The sequence below is a fragment of the Ictidomys tridecemlineatus genome, chromosome 3 (genome assembly GCF_052094955.1).
Source record: "Ictidomys tridecemlineatus isolate mIctTri1 chromosome 3, mIctTri1.hap1, whole genome shotgun sequence".
NCBI lineage: Eukaryota > Metazoa > Chordata > Mammalia > Rodentia > Sciuridae > Ictidomys > Ictidomys tridecemlineatus.
This window is the reverse complement of record NC_135479.1, coordinates 114,025,276-114,046,301: the sequence shown is the minus strand read 5'-3', so window position 1 is coordinate 114,046,301 and position 21,026 is coordinate 114,025,276. Positions and strand designations below refer to the sequence as shown.

Genomic DNA, 21,026 nt, shown 5'->3' with positions numbered 1-21,026 from the left:
ACTTCTTTTGGCTTTATAACACCGTTCACCTACTGAACCGTGCTTGTTCAGTTTCTAGAGTTTCCTAAAAATGAGTTTCCCCCCTCACTTTTGGCCACACCCCAGGCCTTTTTTATGTTTTAAACAGTTTGATTCTCTCTATTCTAGTCAAAGATGCCTCTGTGTCTGTGTGCCAATGGTGTCCCAATCCAGATCACAGTCTCTCCAAGGCCAGCGATGCATTCTTTCTATGCTCACATAAAACAGAGCACACAGCACACTCTCAATAAACACTGGATGCTTTATTAGGTCCTTAGTTATGAGTGAATGAAACTATCCACAGAAAATGTAGTTGAAAATGTCAAATGACTACTTCAGATTAATCTCAAATTGTCAGCTATGGAAAAAAGTATACATCAATTTAAGAAAGGGTACCACCAGATGATTCTTGCCACATTGCTTCTGTTAAAGGTATTTGTTCAATCAAAAACACTCAAGTTGGATGAGTATTGTGGTATGTATCTGGCTTTGAAGATCTATTTTGGGGCGATCTTAGGAAAGAAAAAAAAAACCTTACTTGCTTCAGTTTTAAAACAACATTCTCAAGTGTATGCTGAAATGATTCATATTTATTAACTACTTAGATTGAGATATGTGCTTTTCAACCAGAATTATTTTCTCAAGTATAAAGTTTCTTTCTTTTTTCCCCATAGAAATTTGACTTTACTTATTAATGCAGAGTTATCACCAGGTTAAAATGCAGAGTCTAAAACTGCTGGATAATTTAAACAAAATTGTATTATTGAAATCTGCCTATGGGGTTGCCATGGCATAATTAAACTCCACTTGTTAAAAAAAATCACTTAAAAAACTGTCAAAAATTTGAGAACCCCAATTATATACATGTACCATGAACATTCACTTTCTTAGTTGACATTGCAGCTGGTAAGTTTCACAAGTCCTACCATATAAGAAATTTAAAGGAAAAACTTATATTATTTTCTTTGACTTCAACTTGGCCTGAGATTGCTACCACCTCCTAAGTGTATACAGTTTCTTCAGAGAATGATTACCTCTTACTTCCCATTCTAGCCATCTGCTAAGTCTTTTCTCATGTGAGAGAAAAGTCTTACAAACAACACATTTAGTTTTCAGCTTTTCCTATAATTACAGTTTCATGCCTATCTTGTTTTTCCAATTTAGCTATGGCTTCTCCTATAGCAAAAGATGGCAATTTTCCTTGTATCTTAATTCTATTACAAGGTATATTGCTTTCATAGAAGAGAGTACAGAATGAGATATAGCAACTCAACTCATCTTTTACAATTTATTGCTAGAGTCTGGGGTTAGCTCAGTGGTAAGAGCACATGATGAACTTGCATAAGGGCTTGGATTTGATGCTCAGCACTCAAAATAAGTAACTAAATAAGGTAATAAATAAATAACATATATTTTAAATAAAAGCAACATTGTTGGTTGTTTATCTAATAACTTAGTCAAACCATTGGCCATCTGGAAATGTGGCCAGGACAAGATAAATCTATATTAAAATGGCACAAATTCTGGATCATACTAGGAGTGTTTACTATACTGCTCAGTTGTTGAACATACATATGGAACTATTGGGCATATGCCTGGATCAAAAATGCTCAATGAGTTTGAATTTTTTTGTTGCAGAGCATTTCCTTTGGTTGAGTAAGTCAGGTTTCCTGAGCATTCTACATATCTGCTTTAAAGTTTTTAGTTGACTGCTGTTCCCATGGCATAACCACATGGATCAGATTTGAAGTGTGCAAGTCACTTATTGTTTTCCCAAACACACTGTTAACCTTGAGCCAAAGCAATTTTGCAAAACTGTTGATTGAGGCTTCTTGGCACTGTCCTTCTATATTTTCCCTTTGACTTTGTAATTTTGTGACAATCTTTGCCCTCAAACTCTTTCTTCTAAAATACACATATTAGTGTGAATGCATCTTTTCTCAAACATTTTGGTTACCACATTTAGTCAAAACTAATTAAATAAACACAGGGTTGCACTCAAAGATGTCTTAAAATATGCTCATAATGATACCAAACATATTTAAATATGGTTCAACTTTCAAATCACAAACTTAGGGCCCCCCCAAAATACCATGTCTTTGTGGAAAACCCTGTGAAGATGTGCTATGGAGATAGTATACTTTGCATGTGGAATCAGAAACATAGCTTAGTGACACAAAGGGAGGCTTCATTGAGTAAATGATCCAAGGACTAGGTATGAGAATAGGCCTGATTTTCCCATTGGGAGAGGGGCAATTTGGGCATAAGGATGTGCATGAACAAAATGTGTGGAGCTCAGAGTCAAAGTCAAAAGGATTCAATCCATTGTATTATATATGATGCGGACTAAGAGTTGTGGGAAAACAAGGATGAATAAAAGATGGTACCTACCATCATAATCTAGAGAAAAGCCAGTTTATATAACTTTATTTTGAAAAAATGTAAATGGAACCATATAATAAAGGAGTACATTATTGTGGACTGTAGAAAAGTGAAAGAAAATGACAATGGGAATAATTTTTTTCAGATAAAATGGCATTTGAGGTAGATCTTGAAAGATGAGCAGGAACATGAAAGACAGATTCAGAAGAAAGGGCCTTACTTGGGAAGAAAGTGTGAGTGTGAATTAAAGCATGCATAGAATGCTCTTAGACTGTAACTTGCCATTTGGACAGGAAAGTGAGACTCTTAGGTTGCAAGGTGGGAAACACAGGTTAGTGAGAGTGAATGCTGAAATAATCATTTATAGTTAATTGGCAGAATTCTTTGATTCATAAATGGAGGAACTTGGACAGCAGAATGAGGTGAAAGTGTCATGATTTGATTTCTGTCTTGAGTTCAGTAGAGAAGCTAAGTTTAGAGATTTCAGGCATTGTCCCTAAAGAATGGCCAATTGTCACTGTAGGAAGGACATGGTAAAATATTGCATTTATGTCAGTCGGGGTTTCTTCACTATGACCAAAATATCAAATAAGAACAATACAGAGGAGGAAAAAGTTTGTTTTTAGCTCATAGTTTCAGAGGTTCAGCCCTTGGTTGGTAGACTCCATGGCTCTGGGACAGAGGTGAGGTGGAGCATCCTGGCAAGAGGGTGTGGTGGAGGAGGCAGGAAGCAGAGAGAGACAGCAGGAGGAGTCCAGGACAGAATATAGAATCCTCAAGGTTTTCCCAAGTGACCATCCATCTCCTCCAGTCATGCCCCACTTGCCTATAATCACCACCCAGTTCCATTCAAATTAAGCCAACAAGCTATCAAATGAATTAGTACTCTGATTAAGTTACAGAACTCAGAATCTAATCATTTCACCTCCTGTGTTAACATGGGGAGTTTTGGAGGGGGGGGGACACCTCATCTTCTAAATATAACAGTGTTTATATGAGCACACATGGATGAAGATGGAATTTGTGAAAATCCTTCATATCAATAGAGAAAGGAAATAGAAAAACCAGGAAAAGATTAAGAAAGAGACTACAGGGAGACAGGGAAGAATATTCTGGTGCACGAAATCTTCCTTTTTTTTTTTTTTCCTTTGAGAACACACTCAGACACATCACCACAGAGCTTGTGGGATTTTACTCTGTTAGTCTTCATCAAATACCTGGCTTATATACTCAGCAAACCTTTAAAGTATTGAGATGATAGAGGACAAATTCTACAGTATGTAAAACTCTCAACTCCACTCTTTTTTATTCTGTCCTCTATCATGTAATCCAACCCAAATTCACTTATTCTATGAATCATCCTCTGAAAAATCCCTATATATATATAATTTTGGGACTAAAACCACAGGGATAATTCTGAACTATAATTATGAAAGGTTTTCCTATTGTTGTTTGCTTGTTATAAGAGGGGTAAGAAATGACTAGAATGATATTCTGAATAGTCCTAAAAGACTTTTATAGATCCACACAAAATATTAACCCCAAATCTATTCCTTAGGGTACTTTAATATTAAACTAATAATTGATTTAGGACATTGCAGTAGTTTAGTCTTCACTACGGTAACAAAATACCTGAGATAATCAAATTTAAAAGATTTGAAATTATTTTGGCTCACAGTTTTGGAACTTTTGATCCATGTTTATTGACTCCCTTCCTTTTGGACCTGTGGTGAGTCAGCACATCATGGAAGGAAAATGTGCTGGAGGAGGTTTATTCACCTCATGACTGGGAGTGGAAGAGTAGGGTCAGGGTGGCCCCAATATCCCTTTGGAGGTCATATTCCCATATTGCAGAAAGCCTGCAAGCTAGGCTCTAGCTCTTTAAGGTTCCATCACTTTCCAATGGTGCCACAGGCAGGGGCTAAGCCTTTAACACATGGTCTGTGGCGTGGAATTTATTCAAACCATAACAGACACCATTAGGTAAAGTTTTTCTTCTAAGTATTTGTCCATTTATTGGCATAAAGTAGTATGCACCATTATTTTATTTTCTTTGTCATCACTGTAGGATTGTAGTGATAATACCACTTTCATTCCTGACATTGGTAATTAATGCCCTCTCTCTCTTTTACTCCCTCTATATTGATCAGTGTTGCTTATTATTAATCCTATAGTCTTTTTAAAAATAATTATTTTTGCTTCTGTTAAATTTCTCTCTTGTATTTTTTATTTCATTAATTCCTACTATCATATTATATTATGATATTTTTAGATTTTGTTGTTTTTTATTTCTTGTTCCTTTTTATTAGCTTTTGATTGGTATTTGATTTTTTTCATATTTTCTTCTTTATAAATAAATATGTGTATTCCCCAAGAAAGACGTTAGCTGCAACATCTCACAAATTTTGATTGCTATATTTTTATAACCATTAACCTTTTTTTCTAATTTGCCTTGTGATTTCTTCCTTGACCCACGGGTTGTGTAGAATTGTCACAAGTTTGCAAATATATGTAGACTTACAGATATTTTTAAATTATTGTTTTGTCACTTCATGCTCCTGTGTCAGGGTAAAATATTTTGAATGATTTCAGCCTTTTAAGGATAAAGATGCACTTTGTGGCTCAATATTTGCTCAATTTTGATGAATGTTTCAAGGGTACTTGTAAAGGATATAAATTTTGCAGGTGCTGAATGTGATGTTTTATATATGAACTTGAAATTATGTTCAGAGAATTTATTGCTGAAACAAAAATCAGGAAAGAAAGTGAAGGAAAAGAAGACAGTTTTTCAGAGGGATTGGAGGAGGAAGTTGAAAAGGAAGAGGAACAGAAAGGAGGAAGAGGAGGAAGAGGAGAAAGAGGAGGAGGAGGAGGAGAACCAGGAGAAGGAGGAGGAGGAGAAGGAGGAAGAGGAGGAGGAGGAGGAAGAGGAGGAGGAGGAAGAGGACCAGGAGGAGGAGGAAGAGGACCAGGAGGAGGAGGAGGAGGAGGAGGAGGAAGAGGACCAGGAGGAGGAGGAGGAGGAGGAGGAGGAAACCCCCACTACCAAGGCAGAGCTGAGACACCATTATATGATCTCCAGATGTGTTTCATCCTGGGGCTACCTCTCTCTGTTTCTGAGGTTGGGGTTTTTTACACCCTGTGTCTTTTTTTAAAAAAAAAATATTTATTTAGTTAGTTTTGGGCAGAGACAACATCTTTGTATGTGGTGCTGAGGATCGAACCCAGGCCGCACGCATGCCAGGTGAGCGCGCTACCGCTTGAGCCACATCCCCAGCCCCCTGTGTCTTTCTTGTGCCTGTCATTGCTTGTTGCTTCAATCAACCTGTCTGAGAAGTTCATGGTGCACTTGGTCCTGGATGCATCCCACTATCCTTTCCTCAGACTCTTTCTTGGTCCGCACATCTAAGATATCCACTGCCTGTACTGCTTGTATGCATGCCAGCTGGGGCTGAGACTGATCTTTCCCCATGTTTCCTTTCCCACTCCTAACCCTCTTTTAGGCCTTTGTTGGAGTCCTTGGCCATCTGCCTGACATCCAGATTTGCCTCATTCTGACAAGACAGAGTGTGTCTCACCTAGCTTCAGAACACCATCATTGGTGCCAACCAAAGTAGACCAGATACACCTTCCAAAATACCTCTCTGGGTTATTCCAAACCCAGGCTGAGGCCAGGATTTGTTTCAAAAACACATCACTGTAATTTTGTGTTGGGTGTCATTTCCCTACTTGGCAAGCTAGGGCTAGAAAAGTTGGAACAGAGATTTCCTGTTCACATTGCTCATATTCTCTCCTTTCTTTCAGATATACATATCTTTTACTTATACCATCTCTCATAGGACAGAGAGGCCTCAACTTTTACAATGACTCAGTGCATATTAGAAAGCAATGAACAGTCTACATTTCATCTGCAATCTTCTTTAAATGTTTAAGCCAGACTGTTTTCTCCCAGAACCAAATGTTTTTGTGTGGATAAATAATTACCTGAATCAATATTTGTTTTGTATTTCTCCTTTCATATTGTCATTCAGCACTCTGTGTGTGTGTTTTCTCTTTTTCTAGACCTAGGCAATTATACCCATCCTATAGGGTCCTTTCAAATCTTGAAGCCTCTGCTCACTATTGGCCTATTTGATACCATTTTTAAACTAATTACTAAAATAGTTATTTTTTTTTAACCACTTACTGGGATCAGTTGATAACTTCATTTAACTAACACTGTAACACATGATATAAAGATACCTTGCCTCCAGAAATGGTTGGATGGGACCTTCCTTTTTTAAGGAAAAAAATTCCTGTCCTTATGATACCTATGTTGGCCCCATGTTTATAGTTCACAAAAAATTTTCACCTGTTTTGTATTGTCTCCTTTAATTCTCGAAGATCAGACTAAGGCAGGATAGTGTTCTTACTCCAATTTTAAAAATGAAGAGGGCTGGTGAGGTAGCTCAGTGATAGAGCACTTGCCCAACATGAACATGGCCCTGGGTTTGATCCCCAGCACAGCAAAACAAGTGAACAAACAAGCAACAACAACAACAACACCAGAGATGATGAGCCTAAAATGTAGAGAGAATAAGTGACTTGCTCAAGGTCATGTTCTTACTTGTGAAGAAGGAAGGATTGAACCAAATCTTCTTCCTCCGAGGGCTCTGACTCTTCTACTATAGCATGCTATTTTCTACTTTTTAAATTCCCCTTTGGCCTTTAGCAAAATCTTTCACAAGTCTTAAAAGACTCAACAAATAAAATGATCAAATAGATAAATGCCTTTTTCCTTTCCTCATTTAAATATTTATTCAGAAATAGACCTGGTTAAGATTTTCTTCAGAGTAAAAGAATTCCTCTATGAGTATAGAATATATATGGAAGGACATGGGCATTGATCAATATAAGAAATAACTAGAAATGACTAAAAGTTTCAGGACAGGATATGGATTCTGGTTGGATATCAATTTTTCAAAGTTCTAAATCAAGCTGTTCTCAGCCCTTGAGTGAATTACTTAAATATAGTCTAACTTCTGATCTCATGCCTTAATCTCATCTTGGATTCACTACTAGGTTCTGCTTTCTGTGTGGGCACCCTTGTAGATGTCCAAAACACATAAGGATAACAGTCAAACTGACTGCATGATCATCTTCTCTGACCCTGCTCTCTTGGAGACACTGTGAGACATTTTGAGACAGTTCATGTTGCAGGATATATATATATTTTTTCAGACTGGTACCAGATTTCACAGTAATTGGCTTCTCGAATGTCCTGGAAGCTTTTGAAAATGTTAGACTATCTGTACATTGCCTTTATGACATGTCAGTAGAGATTATGAAGTATTATCATTCACCATTAATTTGCTTTTCTGACTGAGAAAAGTGTACTTTTTTTAAAAAAAAAAGAGGGAAATCTTAATGATAGGTTCTTAAATGTTAATCAGCATTACTATAAATTAGCTTTTGTACTAGAACAGCCTGTTTGGTGCCAGGAACAATCCAAAAGCCTTACAATACAAAAAGGTGAGACTTTAACACAATACAGTCTAGACAGAATTGTGTGACAATACAGTCACATCATTACTGTGAAATTTAAAAACAAAATAAAATAAATGATGCAAAATTACTTTTAATTACTTCTTGGTGCCACATTTTGCACCCTAGGCTGTTTTTTCTTAAACTGATATATATATATATATATATATTTTCTGTTTCAGAAGTCTTCCGCTGCTTATATCTTGACCAGTAAATCCCCTGGCCACAGGCACTGATTTAAAATATGAGAGTTGGGGCTGCAATTTTACTTGTGCCCAAATTCTGCTTGGCCATCAGCTCTCAGCTCAGCCTGGCCTTTGCCAGTTCTTTGGTATACCTGTGTTGGGGAATGCAGACCCAGAGCCTTGCCAAGGCTAGGGCTAAGCTGGCAGGCCTGGAGTGCTGCTGCAAGTCAGGACAATGTCCTAGCAACCAAGTGACTCAGCTCTTCAATTATCTCATTATTCTCTTACCCTAAATTGGAAGAAAGCTCATAATTTCCTTCCAATATACTTTTTTTTTTTTTTGCCACAATCCACTTTTCTTTTTAATTATAGGCAGGAAAAGAGGTTTCCATAGTGTTGGTGAGTTTCTTTTCCTTACCACTTAGTCTTTTAAATGAGAATACATTCTTTGTGAACATATATGCATATATACATGCACACACATATGCATATAAATTAAAACTTCATCTGCTGCTTCCTTTAATCTCTATATTTTTAAAAATATACTTTCTTTTTTCTGTTAGCTTAGGATCAGTTCCAACTTCCAATCCCCAATTTAGATTACATGCTCTGAAACTAACTCCAAACATTTACTGAGTTTGAAGGTCACAGTGCTATTGATTGATTTCTAGTTATAATGTATGTTGTCCTAACATGAATTGTGCTTTTTTTTTTTTTTTCTGAAACATTGGGCTGAGTCCAAAAATGCAAGGATCAAAGCATCTGGACTTGTTGCTTTCATGTTTGGCATATAAAGGGGCTGGCAGTCACCAATGTGGTCTTGGCTGGGCCCTCCTTGTTTTCATTCTCTGATGTGAAACAGTTGGGAATCACAGACCCTCCAACAGCTAGAGTGGACTCAATAAAAATTGGCTTAATAATCTGCCAAGCATTTGGAAGTGCCAGTCTCCAGTTTTTCAGGAGTTATTGGCCATGACATGTTCCTTTTTTTTTTTTGAAGAAAAGAATTTCCTGGGAAATTGGTTTTGAGATCAACATGTGAAAAAGGTAAACTATTCATCACAGTAAACCAACTTTATCATCTTTGATCTCATTTTCTTCATTATTTCATATGTTCCATTTTCCTTATATGATGGTTCCTTTCATCCATTTGTTTGTCTTCTCCTCTTGAAAAATCAAACCTGATATATAACAAATAACACAAAGTGCTCCAGCATTGACAATTCTATTCAGGGTTCACTCATTTTGAAAGATATCTAGTCATTTTAAAGTTTCCAGGTTCTGAGATGTAAAATGTTCTATACTAAATAATTGAAATTTGATTCCACTAAAAATGAACTGAACATAATTATAAAACACTGTCTTCAATGGGAACATCTATTTTCATTAAATGAGCAGGTTGCCTGATCATTTTTTAACATTAAACTCCAGGGAAATGTTATTATTTGTATTGAATCTTGTTATCAGAATTACTACTTAGGTGGAATTGTTATTTAAACTTGCATATATTTTCATTATTTAGAAAATTCCTTGGCTTTGGGTATAGTTTATATATTTATCACTATTTTTGTCTTTCTTTACCACTTTTGTTTTCACCAAAAAATAGTCACCATACACATTCTAAGGATTAAGATTTTCCAAGGGAAGGCTGTACTAAGCCAGGTGTGGTGGTGTGTGCCTATGATCCCAGAGATTCCAGAGGCTAAAGCAGAAGGATTATAAATTCAAGGCCAGCCTTAGCAACTTAGGGAGGCCCTAAGAACTTAGCAAGACTTTGTCTCAAAATAAAAATCAAAAGGGCTGGGGTTGTAGCTCAGTAGTAAAGCATCCCTGGGTTCAATCCCTGGTAGAGAGAGAGATAAGGCTGTAGTAGCTAATGTAAGTTTAATAGTATTAGAAGTGGGGGTAGGGAGCAAAGTTGGGAGTGCAGATTAATCTGTGTATTTAAACTGGAGCTCTATTATGAATTTAACTACCGGTTCTACCCATTACAATTAGACAAAAGAAAATGATAGATAGCTTAAAAATTGGGAGAAAGAAAATTACTGTTATTTGTTAATAATTATATTGTTCTATGGTGTGCATGTAGGAGTATGTAACAACAAATACCACAATTATTTATAGTTATGAGTCATTAAAAGTAGGATATGGATATATATATATATATATATATATATATATATATACACTCACACACACACACACACACATATATATAAAGATAAATATATATATATATATATATTTAGAAAGTTCAAGAAAACGAATTAAAGATATAAAAAAACACATTTAGTAAATTTGTAGGGGAAATATTAATATGATAAAATCTCCTATCATCATATATTTTTTAAAAATGCTAAGAAGCAAAATGGATAGCACTTTTTATAAGAGCAATTGAAGATGAAATATGGAAGAATAAAATTAAAATGAATGCATAGATATATGAAAAGAAAATTATAAAATGCTTCTAAGGAAACAAGATTTAAATAAGTGCACATAATGTTTTTAACAGGAAGATACAAAACCTGAGGTTTTCCTTAATTAATCTATTTAATATTAAATTTTTAGAAAATAAATTTTTTAGGAAGCAGAATGTTGTTTCTAAAACTTATGTGGAAAAATAAACAAACAAATGTAGGAAGAACAATTCTGAAAAATGAAAGTAATAATGATGGAGGAAGTCCCATGTTAAACCACACTATAATGTTACAGTAATTAAAACAGTGTGGTGTCAGCATATGACTAGAAAGGCTGATTAATAGACCAAAAAGGCTATGAATAGATACATAGATACACACACACACACACACACACACACACACACACACACATTCACACACACACAGAGTCATTTAGCATATGGTAAAGGTGGCCTTACAAATCAAAGGAAAGGATTTATTTAATAAATATGTTGGAACAACTATGTGAACATCTGTTAGAAAATGAAGTTAAATCCCTAACTCACATGCTATATTAAAATGAATCTCAAAATGGATCAGTTGTGCAAATCCATAGAGATATGTTCTTATTTAAATCCACAGGAAAATGTTTTTGTGATTTAATTGTGGAGTCCTTTGTGAGTCAGTTGTGAATTTAGAAGCCACTTTAAATGAAATAAACTCAATTGCATAAATGTTGAAGAATTCTGCATGGATTAAGAAACACCTAAAAAACATAAAAGACAAGTTAGTAAATTCATAAGTGGTATAAAAATAAAGGGATCATTTTCTTGGTATTTTAATATTGCCTTTGAGTAATTAGGTAAAATTTAATCCACTGAAATAGAAATGCCAAAATCATATAAAAGGTGACATAAATGGATCTAAAACAAAGGAAAATATTTTAACCACATTTAAAATGAAAGAAATTTTGTCTTAAAATTGCATTCTGCTGTCATATATGACAAATTAGAATAAAAAATTAAATATATATATTGATGTAAATTTTTAGCTTTCCGTTTAGAAAAGAAAATGTAGGAGTTTGGCACATTATATTAATAAACGTATATCCTTACCAGCTGGAACTTTCTACAACAAGCATTTTTGGAGCACCTAAACTTTTAAAGTGTGTGTACCCTTTGATCAAGAAGTTCCAATTCTAGGATTTTGTTTTGCAAATATGCTTGCTCATGCATAGAATAATATGTATCTGGGTATTTATTTTTTATTTTTTTGCAGAGTTGTTTTTAATGGGAACATTAAAACACCCAACTGGACTTTAATAAGAGTCTAGAAATAATTATATCATCCCCATAAAATAGAATATTACATTACAGTTAAGAGGATGCTGGAAAAGTTAGGAATTTTATTTTCTAACATAAAAGCAGTCTTGTGCTATCCTTGTGACACCATTATACTATCAAGGAACCAGGTTCTTCTGTCTTTCTTTCGTTAATTCTTACCCTGTGGTTTGCCACTTACTTATTGCAAGATGACTGTTCCATTTCCAACATCTTATTGACATTTCAGGTAAAGAAAAGTGGAACTGTACATTCTGTACCCTTTCAGAAAACATTCTTGAAAGCCCCAACAACCAATTTCTGTTTTCCTCCCATTGACCAGAACTGTGTTGAAGAGCCACCCAAATGGCAAGTTACCTTACCTTCTATTTTAGCTGGGGTGCATTTTTACCCTGGACTTCCATGATATGGATTTGGTGATTGCTGGAGAGAAAGGAAATATAGATGCATGTGTCTTTGAGTATGTTCTTATATGTGAAAGGGTATCTGTAAGGAGTGTGAAACTGATGTTCTTGGTTTTCTCCTCCAAGGAAAATCAAGAGTTTTGATAAGTAAAGAGGTATTTTTTACTGTACTACCTTTGAATTTTATACATATATTACTTGTCCCCAAAATATTTTAATAAAAATTTTACTTCCTTTTAAAATACTTTTTCAAGGAATTTTCTTTAAAAGTTCTAATGCACATAATTTCTTAATCAAGTGCTCTAATATTAAGGAGATATTTTCTTACTATACATATAATTTGTCCTTTATAAAAACATATTAACTTTCTTTCATGAATTTTGGGTCAAAACTTCAGTTTTGCTAATTATGGGTTGTATGGACTAAGGCAAATTACATCTAATTTCTTTAAATATCAGTTTTTTTCATATGAAACATGGGGGGAAAGATTATTGATATGGCATTAAGCTAGATGAACACGTACAGTGCATTTAACATGATACCAGGCACAGAGTAGTTGTTTCATAAGTGGGGCTGTACCATTTCTTTTTTTTTGTAGAATTTTTTATTAATTTTTTTAAAAAAATAAATGAAAGCAGAATTGTAATGCATTACAATTCTTATTACATGTATACAGCACATTTTTTCATATCTTTGGTTGTATATAAAGCATGTTGACACCAATTTGTGTCTTCATACATGTACTTTATATAATGATGTCCATCACATTCCGCCATCCTGGCTAATCCCCTGCCCCTTCCCTTTCCTTCCTACCCCTCTGCCCTATCTAGAATTCATCTATTCCTCCCATGCTCCCCCTCCCTACCCCACTATGAGTCAGCCTCCTTATATCAGAGAAAACATTTGGCATTTGTTTTTTTGGGATTGGCTAAGTTTTACACTTAGCATTATTTCCTCCAATACCATCCATTTACCATTTCTATTACTATTACAGTAATTATTGTTTCTGACAACATGAACATGAAACCGTTTACTCCCTAAGTAGTATTAAAAAACATAATAGTGCAAAGATTGCCAGTTCAACAAAATAGTAAGTAGCAGGAAGATCTGTAGTAAAGAATGGTAGCCTTGGTATGTCTTAATCTGAGACTGAGAGCATGACAATTTTATAAGCATCACATTGTGTGATATAAACAGTTGAGTCACTAGGCTCAGTACTGTCAAAGGATATATCCCCTAGATTGAATACTATAAATGGTAGGTTCTGGACACTACAAATGAACAATCTTGAGCAGGTTTTTGCCAGATTAAAAGGAAATTGAAATTTCTGACCCAGCTATAAATTTGTATCACCCCCAACTTTCATTGGCAACTTGTTGCAAAAAGTGACTATTCAAAAAGTCAGAATGAATTAAAGTGGTGGTAGTTAAGTAAAAGACATATTTGAAAAGTGAACCTGTCAGAAACCTAAGATAATGCAACATGTCCGTACTTTAAAATTCACAGTATTTCTAAATGACATTATTAGCATATGACTTACTGAAAACCAAAACAAAAAACAAAAATGAAAGCTAAGCTAAATGGTCCTTTCAGATTGCTAATGTTTTTCTAAATAAAATACTAAAATCATTTATTAAGTAGCACGCTTTCTCTTGTGTACTATTTTCCCCAAAGAATCAAAGATTTTCTGTCTTCCATAGAAAGGCTTTGGCGCATATAATGTAAGACAAGAAAATTAGCTAGACAAATAGCTACTGGGTGATGAGCTACTAAGCTCAATCATTTTTCCACCATATCAGCTTTGCAAGAAATCCACCCAACTTATTCCTCAGAAAGAAAGTAGTAAAATATTCCATGTCCTAATTCTTAACGGTCGCCTGCTACAGTGAAATAATTAAGTTTTATTTTTGAAATCCCGGGGTCAGATCTACTGCCATGACATGCAATAGTTTACATTTAACACAGATCAGCATTAAACACAGTTGACTATTTCAGAATATTATGGCTTTCTTTTAAAATTAAACATATGTTGAAATTGAAGAATTTCCTTCATCGATTGAATATTGGCTATATACAGAGTTTCAGAAATCTTTGTAAATCAACAATATATTCAAAATTTCCACTTTATTTCAAAGTTGGATATAACATTTACAATACATAGGCAAAGCAACTGGAAAAAAGAAAAAAAAATTGATGTAGTCCAGGGCTCCTGAAATGCAAGAGCAACAGCCTTAAATAGTAACCAAGTTGTTAGTCAGTTATTCAAAAAGGTTGTCTTTAACCCTTGGCCAGAATATGCAAGTCTTGCAGTTTTCCAAACCATTAAGTATATCAGTAACACAGATACACAGAGCAGCATGTTGAAGCCAAAGGAGCTGAATGTGTTCTTTGTGCTCCCTCATCCTGTGTCCTTCACCAGCACGGCTGTGTCTTACACATTTCAGTTTTTGAGATACTCCCTAAACATCCCCCTTCCTTCGCCTCAAAGCTGCTGAGGAGGGTCCTGAGGAGGGAAGGGACTACAGCAACTTGAATGAAGGTGGCACCAGGCCAAATGAAGAAAATGGCCCAATAATTACAGTCAGCCTTATAGATTTGTATGTTAATACCCCTATTTCTATAGTAAACATTTTGGCATTCATTTCAGAACCTTTGATTAGTTAAACATTTTAAGGTGGGAAGCACGTCTTTCCTCGCCTCTTCAAAGCATCAGCAAATTTTCACATATTATATTTGCACATATAATCTTTACAACTTAAGAGAGGTGCCTCTATGAGGGAGCATATGCAAGACATCGGAAGGGGGCTGGGGAGAGAGAAGGAAAGAAAACAATGTTGGGTTATACAACTCTTGTATCCTTAAAGACAGCTTGGAGACATGGAAACCATATGTGAACTTTTAGCTAATAAAATAAAAATGCCAAAATGTGGTGGCTAAAGCTATTGCACCCAAAATGTAATTGGACATATGCTCATTTACTTTCTTATAATCAAAACATTAAAAAACTGTTTTGAACTCAGGCTAGGTGTAAGTATTGGACTAACTTGATTTATGTAATTATCTCACATGGAAAGAATGCATTGGTGCCATGATGTTATTATTATATTAAGAAAAGTAAACAATGTATAAGCTGGAATAGATAATACTTAAGCAAAACCAAAAAGTTCCTATTGCCCATGTTGAAAAAAGAAAAAAAGCTTATTAATTTCACACTGGAGCTATTTTCCAATGAACGTGCTGTTTGGCTAGTGTTCTCGCTGTAGATTTATCACATTTATGCAAATGAATGTCAGTCTGTTTGGGTAATCAATGCAAATTTCATTTTTTCAATCAAAAATAACAGCTTTTACTAGTCTGCTGAAATTGCCAGCATGTCAGGCTTTGGTTGCTAAACTCAGTTTATGCACTGGGTGAATCTGGATCTCACATGTGAGTTTGAAAATGTCAAGAGTATTGGGCTTCTCCTACCCAAAGGCTCTCTGTAGTTGATTGATCTATTAATCTTCATTTATTGATTTGTTGGTTGGTTTATTGAACACTGAGCAAAAAGCAGTTGTTTAAAGAAGTGATAGCTCATACACAGCATAGTTAATTATGGCTTAAATATAGGAGAGAGAGCAAAAGTAAATTAGAAGATTTTTTTTTACTTAAACAATTTTGAAGGAAAATAAATGTGACTTATTAATAGAGAATTATTGGTATGTTTTAATTATGTCAGATGGCATTTGAGTGGGAACTTGAGAGATTAGCTGTCAGAATTAAAAAAACCTAAAAATCAATTTTCCTTCCTCAAAACAAGGTAGCATAAAAAAACAAAATAAACACAGATTAAATATGTAGAGAATATTTGTAAAGCAACCTTTCAAATTATATAAGAGAGCATAATCTAGACATAGTAACATGGCAAGCTCCGACAATACATAAACATCTTGCAGTTAATGGTCTTATATTCTTACTAAAATTCCCAAGCCCTCTGTCTGCTCATACTTAACACTTATTGAATCATCATTCTAAACTGAAGACACAAAGAATTATCATAAGGTAAAGTTTTACAGCAGAAGATATTTTGGGGCAAGGTTAATTTGAAGGAAAAATAACAAGAACCCAGATGTGTGATTGACATATAGAGAGTCACAAAGGCCCGGGGAAACAAGGCAAAATTGGAAAGACAGACACCAGTGGGCCTGGAGAGAGTTGATCAAGTTAGATGATAATGTTGTTGAAAACCAAGGAACATTGTAAGATGCTTAGAGGAAAAAAAAAGAAGTATTAAGTTTATTTAAAATATGCCAATAAAGCTAGTTAATTCAATACTTTGTGTGTTGAGGTTTAAAAATTAATTCATTGATTTATCATTACTAAATTTGCATAGGCCTCTGGTGATGAAAGATTGGTATGAGGCTCAAAGAAGGAACAAAGAAGGCCCTGTGATTAATTCGATGGGTTTATATTCAAGACAGATGAGCAGGGGACGACTATCATGCAGTGATGAAGACCTGGCATTGATTTGTGTCCATGAGAATGGAAGAAGGGACTCTCCTGACTGTGTGTGACCACTGAGTCTGAACTCGGCCCTTGCCTGTGTTTTGAGCACAGAAACGCAGCCATGTAGAGTGACTAAAAGAAAGTATCAGAAAAAAAAAACTTTTAGAGAAAAAGGAAGCATATCAATATAAGCAAAGAGAAATATGAAATATGAGGGAATAATAGTGAAAATTAACAATATCTTCATTTGCTTTCTCCTTTCTACAAAAGAAAATCAAATCCTAAGAAACAAAGGGAAAATGAAAAAACCCTTACCTCATATAGAGTAATTACAGAGCATTTCTTCAATTTTCTCTGTTTATGCTAAGTATGTAGAGGGAAAGAGATCCTCTTAAATCAGTAATCAGAATAGCTATCAATTCTAACAAATTCTCAAAACTCTCTAATTGTTTAGCAGATGAAGATTGCTATATCTTGCTCAAAGTTCCAGAAACAAACTTTAAAAACTCATGATATATATATTCAAATATATAAGTTTTATATATATATAAAATAAATGAATAAATATTAAAATATCTAATTATTAAATGTTCACTATATGCCAGGCCACATGTCAAGTGACTTAGTAGCTGATAGCCAAAAGTACAGACATTAGAGTCAAACTGCCTAAGTTCAAACTGTCATTACTAACTTTGTGACTAACTTTGTTAACTTTGACCAAGTATCCTTTCTTTTAGTTTCCTCATCTTTTGATAATCCAAATAATAGTATTTGCTTCATACCTCATAGGAACGCTGTGAAAATTAAATGGAATTTTGCAGATAATGTGCTTAGAAGAAGGACCAAGCCTACAAGCAGCACACAATATACCTGAATCCTCAATGCACACAAAGGATGTGAAAACTGAAGCTCATGGATTTTAACAATTTTGTCTAAGTTCGTGCCTCCAGCTAGCAGAGCTGGGATTTTAACCCAGGCTTGCTCCTCTGGCTAATCTGTCTTCACAGTGCTTTGTCCCTTCCTATGCACAACGTGGCCCTCTGTCTTACCCTTTACTTGGCCCCCAGGTGTTGTTACCCTGAAAGGATCAGCCTCACAGCTCCATTTCCCTCCTGTCCAAAGACTGTCAGGCATTCCTCTCTCTCCCCTGACCTCTGCAGAATTCAGTGAACCTAAGCTACAGATCTCAAAACTTAACTCACTCAAAAAGAAAAAAAAAAAAAACAAAAAAAAAAACAGTTTAATTTCTTCAGAAAAGCCAGAATGGCTCTTCCGTTTATTTGTTTGCTTAGGATCGTGTAACTCTCCAAGGAAAACATTTAAGATTCTGGAGAGTAGTTGATTTTCAGTGTTGAAAAAAATGACATGATAACTGGACAGAGTTGGATCCAGAGGGGGCAACAGCATATAAAATCAAGAGACACTTCAACCATCCTGTTAAAGTTAGAAAAATCCATTACCAAGTTGTAGAAGGAAAACAACTTGCGGAAATATCATCTAGGGCCGACCGTTTCCAATCACTGGTACTCCATTCATTATATGCTTGAGTGGTTCCAGGAACAACAGAAGACCGTGCGCTGCTACAATGCCAAGGACAAGAAAGGCAACCCAGTCTGTCGGGCTGACTTCCCCTCACTGCAGTCCCAACATTTCAGGCTTCGCTTCCCTTGCCCAGAGGAGTTAGTCACTTGGGAAGTGGACTTGTAGCCAGTCATCCTCCCTGCTCTCTTGTGCACCATCTGCTTCTTCTAGTCTTCAGGGGCCCAGCACACACACACACACTCGACTTCAAAGGGGCAAGAATGGCTCCTTGGAGCATCCTCATCCTACCTGCCTTAGGTCCTCATTTTAAGATCTACTGTCTGCTGATGCCATCTTTTTTTTTTTCCCAGTGTCTCTCTTTTTTACACTATGCCTAAAAGATGGTTTCATTTCTAGATGAGGAAATTGATGCTCATGATATTCAGCTTAAAAGACACACACTTAATAGACATAGGGGTTGTACCGGTTTGTTGAGTTCCAAAATCTGTGTTCTTTCACATGGCAGGCTTAGGATGCTCTGGAAATATTTTTTAAAAAATGCAGTCGATAACATAATAACTATACTAGAGTATAAGGAAAAAGACATAAAACAACTTTTGTTTGAGCAAATTCAGAAAACTGTGCCTTGGAATGAAATGGAAAAATTTGGTGAAGAAAGTATCTGGTATGACATTATAGAAGAGAATGAGGGCTGGGGATATAGCTCAGTTGGTAGAATGCTTGCCTCACACGCAGAAGGCTTTGGGTTTGATCTTCAACACCCCTCCAAAAAAATAAAAATAAAAAGAAAGATATAAAAGAGAGAGAATGAGTTGTCTAATCAATATTCTGTCATAAGGAATGGGTGGGTGAGAGAAAGTTGAATTTTAGCTTGTCGAATAAATTGTCAATGGCCAAAACAAAATATGCAGCTGTACTGAAACACTGTTTTAAAATTTCTTTTGAAATCCTTGTTCATTTGCATCTCACTCAAACTTATATGCTGAAATGTTTAAATTCTTCCTGAGCCTAAACACATGCATCCTAAACCTACTTTGCCAATGTAGTCAGCAATATGCTTGTTGTTGAAGCCTTAAATGAGAGCTTGAACTTGATGGAGAATCTCTAAATATTAAATTTAGATATTGTTTTGATATTAAGACTCTGATAGCAACACTATATTAAGTCTAGATATTAAAATCATATTAATATATATACATAAAAAGAGCTATCTCCTTCACCTTAACCTTGACATGACATTATTTGATTCACAAAGCTAGTGATATCTGCTGCCAAACGTTGGAGACTGGACCCTGGGGATTCCTTGAAAGGTCTCCCACTAGAGTGTTGCCCAGAGAATCTTTTAGATAACTATGTTTTTATTATTGGTTCTGGATTGAACTGTGGCTAACTTATCCCTTAGCTTTTTTGTTCTGCTTTTAAAAAGGTGTAACTTAAAATAATGAAACTGGCTTCACTGACTAACTTTCTATTTTCCACTCTCTGGAGAGTTTTGTCCTAATATCTTCAGCTCAGGAACGAATAAATTTATGCAGGGCTTGGGTTGGGGAACAGCTGGTACTGGAAGTGTTTCTCTTCTTTAAGCCCTCTCCCCTCCTTATCCAAACAGAGAAAAGACAGATCTGTTTTCTCCTACTCAGATGGAGTGGAGTGAAATCCAAGTCCTCCAAAAAAAGAGATGGAATGCTGTTCTACCTCACCGTTCACTCCTACTTCAAACTCGACTTTTGGACTCATGTCATTTTTAAAATGGTAAACCATTTTTCTAAGACATTAGCCTCCCAGGAGGTAGGTGAGGATTCATTCCAGTTTAAGCAACATTTAAACACATTTTTTTTTTTAAACACAGCAAAACAAACAATTCGGACACCAACTTCTCTCTTTCTTTTTAGACAATGACGTTTTAACCAACAACACAGAGCGTTTGACACTCCTCAAACTGCATTCTTTTGACCCTCCAGTCCTCCGAAAAGGAGTTTGGGAAGACGTGCACTGTTGAGAAGTTGCCAGTTAAGAAGTCAGTTTGGAAGCCACTTTAAACCAAAGTTGTGTAATCAGAACTGTTGGTCTTAAGTATGTGTTTGAGTAATGTATTAAATGGCATTAACATGGACAGTAAAACTCTTGCATTATTTTCTTCCCTGGGGGCATATAATGCGAAACTTCATTGACTGGAGCCAGTTTGGTAAATGGGGCAGAAAATGCCTGTAGAACTGATGTAATGTTATGAAGAAAGTGGAGCATAAGATGGCATATAAACTCTTAATGGCATTGTTTCCTAGATTCCCCATGTGCAGCAAAGTGGATACTGTTGCTGCCTGTAAGGGAACAGCATTACAATTAAAACAGCAGCATGTTCATTTCCTGGCACACATATGAACGCGAGGCACAGATTAGAATTTATTTCATCAAGCTTTAATTTCATTTTCAGCCCCTTAAAAGTTCCATATCTCTTAAATATGCTGCCAGCAACCTGTTATCTGGTATAATGAAAAGCAGTGCAGCCACTCACCAAATAAAACCCCACATAAAACCTAAACCTCAGTTTCACTTTTCAAGCCCGGGTTTCATTGCTTCTTCCACCCACCCTTTCTCTCTGCCAGATCCTCTAATGAGCAGCAACGAGGGCCAAATCCTGCCAAGTGTGAGCAGGTGGGCTTAATGGGATGTGAGAAGTAGCTTGCTTATAACCAGACTGCCATTCACTGGCAAGATCACATGGATACAAGGGTAAGAGAGAAAAAAACT

The 21,026-nt window shown here is 35.6% G+C and overlaps 1 long non-coding RNA gene across 1 annotated transcript in view; it reads left to right on the top strand.

Moving 5' to 3' along the window:
- The window catches only part of LOC144375863 (uncharacterized), a 79,296-nt gene extending 58,897 nt beyond the window's left edge, over positions 1–20,399 (top strand). Inside the window, exon 2 of the long non-coding RNA XR_013435715.1 lies at positions 19,919–20,399. This is a non-coding gene — a long non-coding RNA (uncharacterized LOC144375863). The remainder of the gene's footprint in view (positions 1–19,918) is intronic.
- The last annotated feature ends 627 nt before the right edge of the window (positions 20,400–21,026 follow it).